Source organism: Euprymna scolopes, chromosome 45, assembly GCF_053919585.1.
Source record: "Euprymna scolopes isolate OS-2025 chromosome 45, ASM5391958v1, whole genome shotgun sequence".
Taxonomy (NCBI): domain Eukaryota; kingdom Metazoa; phylum Mollusca; class Cephalopoda; order Sepiida; family Sepiolidae; genus Euprymna; species Euprymna scolopes.
In genome coordinates this window covers 20,599,665-20,611,080 of record NC_136526.1, presented here as the reverse complement: position 1 = coordinate 20,611,080, position 11,416 = coordinate 20,599,665, and positions in this window count along the sequence as shown.

Genomic DNA, 11,416 nt, shown 5'->3' with positions numbered 1-11,416 from the left:
GAAAATATTTACAAGAAGAATTTTAATTGAGAAGCTGCATAAGAGTCCGATTAGGGCCGATCAGGTGACAATGCTAACTGTTCAGAATTTTGTTTCTACTTTTATTTGTTGTTGTCTTTCTTTGTAATTATATTTCTGTTACTTTTTTTTTTTTTTTTTTTTTTTTTTTACATTGGCGTTGACCAGAACGAGGCTCACTTATTACCGACATCTTTGTGTTGTGGCTCTCTCTTCTCATTAAACATGTCCGTCAATGTTAAGTAAATACTGAACTGTCATTTAGGATAATCGCCGATGAAGAGAGAATAACAACAGGAAAAATAATTGAACTTATGCCTGGGTATTGTTTTTTTTTTTTTTTTTTTTTTTTTTTTTTTTTTTAAAAGAAACTCCTCCTCCTCCTCCTCATTATTATTATTATTATTATTATTATTATTATTGTTGTTATTATTATTATTATTATTATTATTATTATTATTATTTTTTTTTTTTTTTTTTTTTTGTACTCACAAGACTAAGAGAGAGAATATTTCACACTCCTATATTTTTATTGTCATCGAAATCCGTGAAATCGCCCTGGGGGAAGCAGCTTCACATACCAACTTAGTCCAAAAATATATGTTATTCTACATTGCACTTTAGAGAATCTATTCTTTTATAAAATTATTTTATATAAAATTCTTACTAGTTAACACAGAAAAAAAAACATTAAGAAATTTACGTGCGAGGTTTGAACCTACAGACCACGTCATGCAAAAAAAAAGAAAAGAACAAGGAAAAAAAACCGGAAATTTTAAAGTCTTATGAAGTTCTTTGCAGTTAATGAAAATAAATTATGAAATTTACATGCGGAGTTTGAACCTACAGATCATGCAAAAAAACAAAAAAAAAAAAAACAGAAAAAAAACACGCTATCAACTTACCCACCATAAAATTTTCATAGCCCGTTGTTCTATCATTGTTGCTAAGCGCCGACATGGAAAAAATAGCTTTACCGATGATAGATAAATTAAAATAATTGTTTCGATTATCGGTAATTATTGGGCGTATTCTGAGACAAAACTTAACTAAGATCACTTCCAGTCTTATACACTAAAGTTCTGTAAATATTACAGAAAATCTGTTCAGCCGTTTCGAAGCTTATAAGGAACGAACTCACGCACACACCCACAGAGACAAAGTTGCATTTATATAATTGTACAGATTATGTTTCTAACTTTTTGACTTCATAATTTGGCGTTTATTTTTATGGTTTTTATGGCATCTATACGCCATTTGTAACTTTCGATGGCAAATTTTTTTCAACTCCAACAATGTCAAGGCTGCTGCAAAAAAAAGTGGGCTTCCTTTACCATGCTAGAAAAGTAGTCACACCAGAGAGTGTTATATATCTTTACATAATCACAATCAGCCATGCATGGAGTGTTGTTGCTACAGCTGAGCTGGTTCATCTATCACTCGTCTTTCACTCTTAGAAAGGGCCCCAAAAAGAATCTCAAATCTAATAGATCCCACACTATCAGACAAGCTCCAGCGTCTGTCACATCGCTGAAATGTTGCATTCTTGTTTTTTTTGTTTTTTTACAAGTACTTTAATGGAATGTGCTCTGATTAACTCATAGCACATGTACTCTGATGAACTCATAGCACATATGCCTCTTTGATGTAAATACTCCCAACAAGCAGCAAAATCCCACCCTTTACTACTGAGGTCCCTGGATGCTAGAAAGTTTAATAGTTTATTCCCTCAGATTCCCAGATTTTGGAATAACCTCCCGGTTTCTTTTTTGCGTGACTGTACTAACCTGCAGAAATTTAAATATAATGTGAACAGACACCTCGCTATTCAACTCCTCATAGTCCTCTGTTAGATATGACCTGAAGCAATGTGCCTTGTTTTGGGTGATAAAATTAAAATAATAATAATAATAATAATAATAATAATAATAATAATAAAAAAAGAAAACACTCCAAGCGATTGCTCATAATCATCTTCTTGTTGACAAAAAAAAAACAAAAAAAAAAAAAAACAGCTGAGTCATTCACTGATACATCGTAAGTTAGGGGGTTGTGTAGTTTCTTACATTTTAAAACTGTGACTCGTAGAAAAACACAAGAAATGTACTAATTCATCCAATGGAAAGTGAATCTAGTGGCACTCACAAGGGGAATACTCTCTCTCTCTCTTTCTCTCTCTCTCGCTCTCTCTCTCTCTCGCTCTCTCTCTCTCGCTCTCTCTCTCTCTTGATCCTTCTATACAAAGAATATATTTATATATTATTAACATTTAGTAACGTCCATCCCTCGGTCCGATAATGCAACAGATTCTGTGTCATTTCTGAAACGCTTTTCCCCTGTTGACTGCCGTACGTTACTGGTCCTGTGTAGTTCTAGGAGATTCACCCTCTCAGGTTTTGCCTTCTCTTTTAGTTTATAGCTAATCGCCTGAGACGCTTCTACCATGGAATGCCAACGGGGCTACAAAACCAGTGTGCTTTTCCACTGAGGCACCGGCTCTTCAATCCCACTTTCCAACTCTAGTGTTACATCTTCTCACTGTGGGAGAAAGACAAACACTTAAGCGATTGCCCATATTCTTATTGACAGAAAAACAGCTGAGTCACTTATTGACACATTGCAAGTAGAGAGTTGTGTGGTTTCTTATGTTCTAAAATTGTGACTCGTAGAAAACCACAAGAAATGCCATAATTCATCCAATGGAAAGTGAATCTACGGCAACCACAAGGAGAAGACATTCTTTCTCACTCTCTTTTGTTTGGTATTTTATCCTTCGGTCCCATAATGCAACAGAGTCTAAACCATTTCTGAAACAGCTTTTTCTCTGTTGACTGGTTCTGAACAGTTTTAGAAGCTCTGCCCTCTTAGGCTTTCTCTCTTTGTGAAAATGGTTAGTTTATAGTTAATCGCCTGAAACGCTTCTACCGGAGAATGCCAACGAGGCTGCCTAAGCATTTTTTGCAGACCAGAGTGCTTCTCCACTTCAATCGCACATTTTAATCCTAGTGTCACATCTTCTGAGAGAGACAAATACCTAGTAGCATGCAGAGGTCTGGTAAAACCCTGATGATTTGGGGCGGGGGGCAACTACTTGGTATTACAAAGACTCAAGTATAAGTCCTAGTACTGAGAAATATGAGAAAGTGAGATAGTTTGAATATTATTGGATGCCTCTCCCTTACAATTTGAAGTGACCGTTCTAACAAAATCAAGTCAAAATCAAGGTTAAGGGATGAAAAGCCAAATCCTGGGCAACGCTAGGGACCCTGCTCAGATAGATGAGGATGAGAGAGGATGGAGTACAGTAAGAGGGTGAGTATGCTGACACTTGGTCAAGAAAAACAGATGTCCATAAAATTTAGTCCATCAGGAAGATTTAGGTGAGCTTTTCGTTGATGAATGTAGAAACGATATCAGTTTGTTTTGAAATAGGTTACTGCACAACGGCATTTCGAACACTTGAGACTCAAGGCCGGAGGATGCATGCACACCTGACAATGTATAGAAAAATAACCGGAACATGTGCATTAACAGGAAGTATTTTTTGATGCAAGAACAAAGTTCAACCTAATTTTAAAAAAAAATAAATAAATACAGAAAGTACCGAAAAGTCTTTATGATATATATCCATGTAGATATAGTGTCAGTCTTTTCTTTTTCATTTTCTTATCCGTTTGTTCCGAATGGGGTGGGGCAGCCACGTAGGGGGAGGGTGCTAACAACCACCAAAACCAGGGCACTAAAATATAGTGCCACAGTAGCCTAGTAAGGTGCCTTTTTCTTTTCCCAGCAACCTCTTTCTTACAGAAGAGACATTGCAAGCCTGTCTCTGCTTTATTATTATTTTCATGGCAAGTGCTCGTCTGAGCTCCAATCTATGCCCCCCCCTTGACAAACTTTCACAAGAAACACTTGTCTATCTGAAAACACTATCAATAATTTTCCCCCACTCTTTATCTGTGTCTAAACCTAAACGTAGATTCCATGAACAAAGCTTCTTTCTTAGAACTTCACATCTGTGGAACTGTCTTCCGTTTGCCTGCTTTCCGACTGACTACAATATGGTCGTCTTCAAGTCCAACGTAAATAAGTTCTTGATGAGCCGTTCCCTTTAAATAATCCAATTTATTAAACGTTGTTCTTGGCCTTCAGGCCAGAAGAGGCTTGCCTTTTTTCTGTTGTTCTTGGCCTTCGGGCCGGGATCAAAGTATAGTATCTGCAGATGCTGCACTTAAGATAATTTGTACCAGTCAATGGAGGGAAAACCCTCTATACTGGGACAATTATTATTTTTGGTAACCAGAGTGCCCCCTTTTTGCCTACTTTTGGGGGAGCTGGTTTTTACCCCACATTAAAAATGGCCTTGTGCCTAATTTGCTTTGGTGGGGAAGCAAATAAATACATCAAAGTGTAGTATCTGTTCTTCAGATGCTGCACTACACTTTTTGGTCTCAGTTAATGGAGAAATCCTTCATGACTGATACAGTTTTTATTCATGTTACTGACCAGAGTGCCCCTGGTTTCCTTCCACATTAAAAACCGACCTCATGTCTAACTCTGCCCTCGTGGGGATGCAAGTAAACAACAAAAAAAATTCCAATTTACCAAATTTTCATTAACAACGATTACTATGATATTGTCCCATTGATTACTGTACACTCTTTAACCCTTATCCTCGAGTGGCCTCTTGGCTGTGATAAGTGGTGACTCCTATGTAAAAAAAAAGATGAATATTTCACAGTTTATGAAGTTTCAAATGAAACCAAAGTAGAATAAGTAATGGCCGTGGTTGTGACCCAATGAGTCACGAGTACATCTAGTAGAAGTTAAATTGTACCTATTTACTATGCCTCCCCACGGGACAGAGTTAGACACTAGGGTCGTTTTTTAACGTGGAGAAAAGGTACAAAAATAAAAAAAATGTCTCAGTCGTGAAGGACTGCTCTTCCACCGAAAGAGAACAAGAAGTGGGAGTGCAGCATCTGAAGAACAGATACTACACTTTGATCTTGGCCAAATAAGAGAGAAAAAGAAATTATAAAAATATTTTATTTAAAAAAATACAAGATAAAAACCTGAGATTAAAAAGTTATTTACTTGATCAACCAAAATCGCATTAACTTTGTATTCTGAGTCAAGAGAGTTATTTAATCCAACTTGCAAACAACTACGAATTTGGCTCAAACTCTTTCAAAGCAAATGACAAGTCAAAACGTGATCCACACTTCATTACAGATATTTGTGATTCCTGTCATTTTTACTGGAGATTAATAAATGATTTCAACAATCTATCATTTACATAATTGATCCTCCAACTTTGAGCTGTCATCAACCGTTATTAGAACACAGGGATTGTTATTGAGTTGATGCCTACGATCATATTTTATTCAAAACATTCACTTGTAGAAAATATTAAATCGTCATTTATATAAAGTTAGATAAGTACATAGATTTATATAGTGTGACAAAAAAAAAAAAAAAAAAAAAAAACGGGAATTTTTAAAGTAGGTACTGCAGGTACGTGCAAAATGAATGCCGATGCTCAAAATGTATAAATATTTTGTCCCCTCCCTTTACTTAAAAATTCACCAAAAATCAGAAAATTAACCAATTTTAATGAAATTTTCTGTATTTATCAAAAAATGATCACGTAACATAATGAATACATTATCTTATATACATTTTGATGTAAATGTATTATTTTGTTTAAACAAAATAATACATTTACTAAAGTTATCGTTTTCAGTTGTAAAATAAATGAATGAATTTATTTTAGCTTTTTTTAATGAAAATAAAGCATTGTAAATTGTAACAATTAAAAAAAATATTAATTTTTACAGGAACATTCCAAAAAAGCCCCTAAAATCCGTATTAAGGAATTCGATGTAACTTGAAGAAAAATTAATTTTTCGAACTACTAAAATTATAATTGAATTAAGCATTGTATATTTAATATTTTCACACAAAAAATATTTCTACTTTTGTTTTTGAATTACATAATTTTTATATGCACGATTCTATTATTTTCCTTGTTTGCATGAATGTGAAACTTACATATGTGAAGCGTAACATAATTTTTATATAATCTTGAAAAATAAAACTTTTTTTTTAATTTAAAAGCAGGAATATAGAAAAATAATTAAATTAAAAAAATGGTAAAAATTAAACAGACTTTCACGATAGGAATGTACGGCTGAACATCTGGAAGAAAAAAAGAAAAACGGCAGCCTCTACTCCCTTCAACCTGACATCATTTTCATACAGACTCTCGACTGTCTGAAATTTTGGGTTTCCATATAATCTATGTGACAAGGAATTTTTTTTTTTGGTTGAACGAAATGAGAATCTCACTTTTGGGAACTAATTAAGCTAATTTTTGTACATACAAAGTATTATCTCAGGCAGGGGATGAATGCTGTCCTTGTCAATAATATGACAAAGAAAAGATAATGACGAAACACCAAACTCATATTTGTTAGGGTTGACTACCAATCCGATAGTCTGTGAAATAATTTGTAGAGACAAATTTAATATGCTCCTCTGTGGATGAGCTTGCCACTAATAAATCGTCAGTGTATACATAAATGAAAGGCAATCCATGAACTGTTGAAAAACCTGAATGGCGTTTCTCAATCTGAAAGGCGTTCTGATGACTTCAAAAAAGTCCGAATGGAGTAGTGATGGCGGTCTTGGAGATGTCTTCAAGATCAACAGGGATTTGATTGTATGCGTGCACAAGGTCGATTTTAGAAAAAAATTGATTTTCCGTAGAGCGAATTGGAAAAATCACGCAAAGGAGGGATTGGGTAATTATCCGGTAGTGTTCGGCTGTTAAGTGCCCTAAAATCTCCACAAGGGCGCCAGTCACCCAATGTCTTCTTGGGGATCGTGTGGAGCGGTGACAACCAGTTACTTTGAGACAGATGAATGATGCATAGGTCCAGCATGTGTGAAAACTTTTATTTAGCTGCCTTCAAATGGTCGGTTTGGAGTCTGCATGGACGCATGCTTATACGTGGACCTTGAGTATGTATATGATGCATGGGGTCATGTTTAACGTATCGTCGATGTAGACAAGTCGCGTAATGCTTGGAAAACGTTGAAGTATTTTAGTGCATACATCTGTGTTTTTTTGCCAATTTGCTGATTCTACCTGGCAAATCTTCTATAGATCTGTGTAGGTTTTCAGTTTGGATTTTTTTTTCTTTTTAAAGTGTTTGCTTTTTCAGATTTTGAAACACAACTAAGAAGGCTTCTAAATTAGAGATTCAAGATGGCGCCCTTTCTTTACTTTATGTGGAGGGTTGTTGTATATTTAATAACTGAAAAATCGAAAATTATAGAAAAATAAAACTAATAGCTGTCACCAATCGGTGAAATGTTTTCTAACGATTGTTGACAGATTGATAGGATATAAATAATGTAATTTTTTTTCGTCCTTTCTCTTGTTAACTATATTGCAGAAGGTCCAAAGAGGTGAAGGCCCGAATATACTGTACAACTAATAAATGTAGACACAAGGCAAATACGTAACGACACGGTTGATTGGTTAAAGACGATGTGTATCATGTTTTATTTTTAAGAAAAAAGGTAAAGTGGACAGAAACAGATATGGGATCAGTTGGTGTAAGAACAGGCGACTCGCAAGGTTGAGATACTTGGGTTCTTGATGTATGAACTAGTAGCCGGACGTTAGTGGGTGCTGGTATGGGTAGCTGAACATCAGTGTGCACTGGAGCAGGTAGCCGGACATCAATGGGCACTGAAATGGATAGCTGGACGTCAGTGGGCAATGGAGCATGTAGTCAGACATCAGTGAGCACTGGAATGGGTAGCTGGACGTCAGTGGGTGCTGGAGCAAGTAGTCAGACATCAGTGGGCACTGGAATGGGTAGCTAGACGTCAGTTGGTGCTGGAGCAAGATAGCCGGACGTCAATGAGCACTGAAATGGATAGCTGAACGTCAGTGGGCACTGGAATAGGTAGCTGGACGTCAGTGGATGCTAGAGCAGGTAATCAGACATCAGTGGGCACTGGAATGGGTAGCTGGACGTTAGTGGGTGCTGGAGCAGGTAGTCAGACATCAGTAGGCACTGGAATGGGTAGCTGGACATCAGTGGGTGCTGGAGCAGGTAATCAGACATCAGTGGCACTAGAATGGGTAGCTGGACGTCAATGGGTGCTGGAGCAGGTAATCAGACATCAGTGGGCACTAGAATGGGTAGCTGGACGTCAGTGGATGCTGGAGCAGATAGCCAGACGTCAATGAGCACTAAATGGATAGCTGGATGTCAGTGGGCATTGAAATAGGTAGCTGGACGTCAGTGGATGCTGGAGCAGGTAGTCAGACACCAGTGGGCACTGGAATGGGTAGCTAGACGTCAGTGGGTGCTGGAACAGGTAGCCAGACGTCAGTGGGCACTAGAATGGGTAACTAGACGTCAGTGGTCAGTGAGTAGGTAGCCGGATATCAGTGAGCACTGGAGTAGGTGGCTGAACGTCAATGGAGCTGGGGAGCTGCTAGAGTGAGCTGGAGGTGCTGCAGGAGTCAACTAGAGTCGCTGGAAGCTACAGGAGTGAGCTGGAAGATGCAGGAGTAAGCTGGGGAGCCGCTGGAGTCACTGCAGGAGTAAGCTGGAGCCGCTGGAAGCTGCAGAACTGGTGTGGCATGTTGTAAGGGGGAGTTCCAGGAGGCAGGCAGCAGTAGAGAGTAGAATGTGTATATCACACAAGTAGTTTGTGACTTGCATAATTAATTTATTGAATAGCCCTGAAAAGGCTGTTTGGGTTCTGCTGCTGCTGCTGCTGCTTTTGGTCCCAACAATGACTGGGTCTGCAGACTTGACAAGGGTCAAGTCAAGATGGGAGCATTCTTATTTCCCAAGCTTAACAGAAGATTTGCTGTGAAAGTCATAAGCTTGATGGAGAGTCATTCATGATACAGGCTTGGAGGCCAGTGATGGTGTAGCTAAAAAACGAATGACTATAATTAATTTTACACAATATTACTAACAGTTAAAAGTGTCTTTGTGCTTATTAAATATATTTATTTTAACCTAGGTTTGAAATAATAATCTTTGTTTCTATTTAGTTTATGAATAATGAAATTTTTATATTTTTTCTTTGTTGTTTGAAAACGGTGGTTGCTATTTTTAGGCTGTGGTATATTTAGGTATATTTCCGGAAGTGTCAGGTTTCATGTCTGTTTCTGTTGTGCGTGGTTTACAATTACAAAGGAATGGTGATTTGCGACCACGACAATTATACTTAGCTTCCCTTCTCTTGTTGAATACATCGAATAATATGAGTAACTTCCCTTTGATTGTGATTACTCCTACCATCACCATTGCCTTCAACCTCCCACCACATAAAGTTTCTATTACGTTCACATGTGTGTCTCTCTTCTGTGAATGTTCTCACTAACCCTTTACTAATTCAGTCACATACGCCTGTATCAACATAATATAACACTCTTACCTTTGTCAATCACCTCCTCCCACTCTCTATCCCCTATTTCCCCTTTTACTGTTTTTGGAACCAAGAAAAAATCGCTAACTAATTACTCCATAATAACATTGAAAAATTGCTTAAAATGTCGACAACAACATGGCAAGAAAAAAGAAGAAAAAAAATGTACAAAATTCTGAGGATGGAGTTTGATTCTGAAATATATTTATGTTATAAATTTACAAACAAGTAAAATATTTGTTTATTTTCCTAATATTACGTTGTGATTTGGCTTTCAAGCGCACTTGATGCATATTTTATTTTATTCAAATTAGATCAACGTTTCTATCATGGAAATCACACCCCTGCCGTTAATCTCGCATAGCCAATGCACCGTTCTGGGATTTCAAAATACAACCGCTAAGAGACAACGTGCGGACCTTTACTAACTGATTTTTCTTTCTCCAACTTAACAACATAGCAAGAAAGAAGATGACAAAAAAAAAGAAAGAAAGAAAAAATGTACAAAATTCTGAGGATTGAGTTTGACTATGAAATATATCAATTAAAAATTTCAAACAAGTAAAATATTTGTTTATTTTCGTAATATTGCGTTGTAATTTGGCTTTCAAACGTATCTGATACATATTTTATTTTATTGTATCTATATTATATCCGAGGCTGTGCCTTGTATAGGTGTTGATTTTTAGTTGCACCTACAGACAGCATTCATTTGGAACATTTGCAACAGACACTTGTTTAGCGACAACATCTGCCACGAATGTTGTGGGAGCCTTTCCTAGTCTCACGCAAAAACACGCATTCACGCCACTTTTCTTGTCATATACATACGTGCACACCAACATAAACGCACATGTACACACACGTAGATATATTCACGTTCACGTGCATACACTCACAGTCACATGTGTGTACGCTAACGTACACACATGTATGCACACATACGCGCACATGTACGCACACAAGGACAACGTCACTTCCCCTTTCAAAGGAAATCCACACATGCGCAAAAGACCACCGGAAACAATTATAAAAGCAAGAGCAATAAGCAGCATCTTCCTTTTCGGACCAGCTCTCGCGCTGAGAGGTTCAGCGAACCAGCCACCTCCCTTTTGGGAAGCGTGCGCTCTCGCGTGTCACGTCCCCTGCTACTAGGTATGGGGCACGAGCTAACAGACAGTATGTACACTTTATACGTTATCTATCTCCATGGCCTGAATTGACTTTTTCTCATTCTCTCTCTATGCAACAATACACTTTCCTCCTCACCAGCTAACAGCGAGAGACGCACACCAAACTGGATTGACTTTCTCTCTTTCTCTCTCTACGACAATAGACTTTCCTTCTCACCAATAAACAGCAAGAGACGCACGCCAAACTAAACACGTGTAGTACCCTTTTCTTTCACTTGCTTCTTCACGAAATAAATCCTAGTTCGTTTAATTCAAGTAAACGCGTTGTTGTTCCTCCCTCAAAGCAATTCATTTTTCCTTTCTTAATTCAAATCATTCTTCCTATTTTGTACAACTGGGGGATATGTATGATATATCCACCAGTCCACTACAAATTGGTGAGATGAACACGCATTTCCTTCTATACCCACCACAATGTTCTTTAAAATCTATATGTGCTGAAAGCTAAACGTAAATTACAGGAACAAAGTTTCTCTCTTACAACTGCCTATCCGTGTTACACTATACTGTAGGGTTGCTTCCCCACTGAAGATTACATTAGATATGAAACCTGGCCGTTTTCATATCTAATGTAAATAAGTTTCTGTTCAGCCGTCCTTGTCCTATTAAATAAACAGTGCTAAATGCAGAGAGTGATCCGCGCTATTTTTTTAAATCGTATTTCCACGTTTATTTAAAGTTTTATAATATGTTTTTTTTATTCAGTTGTAAGCTTAAAGTACAGAATAGGTACAAAA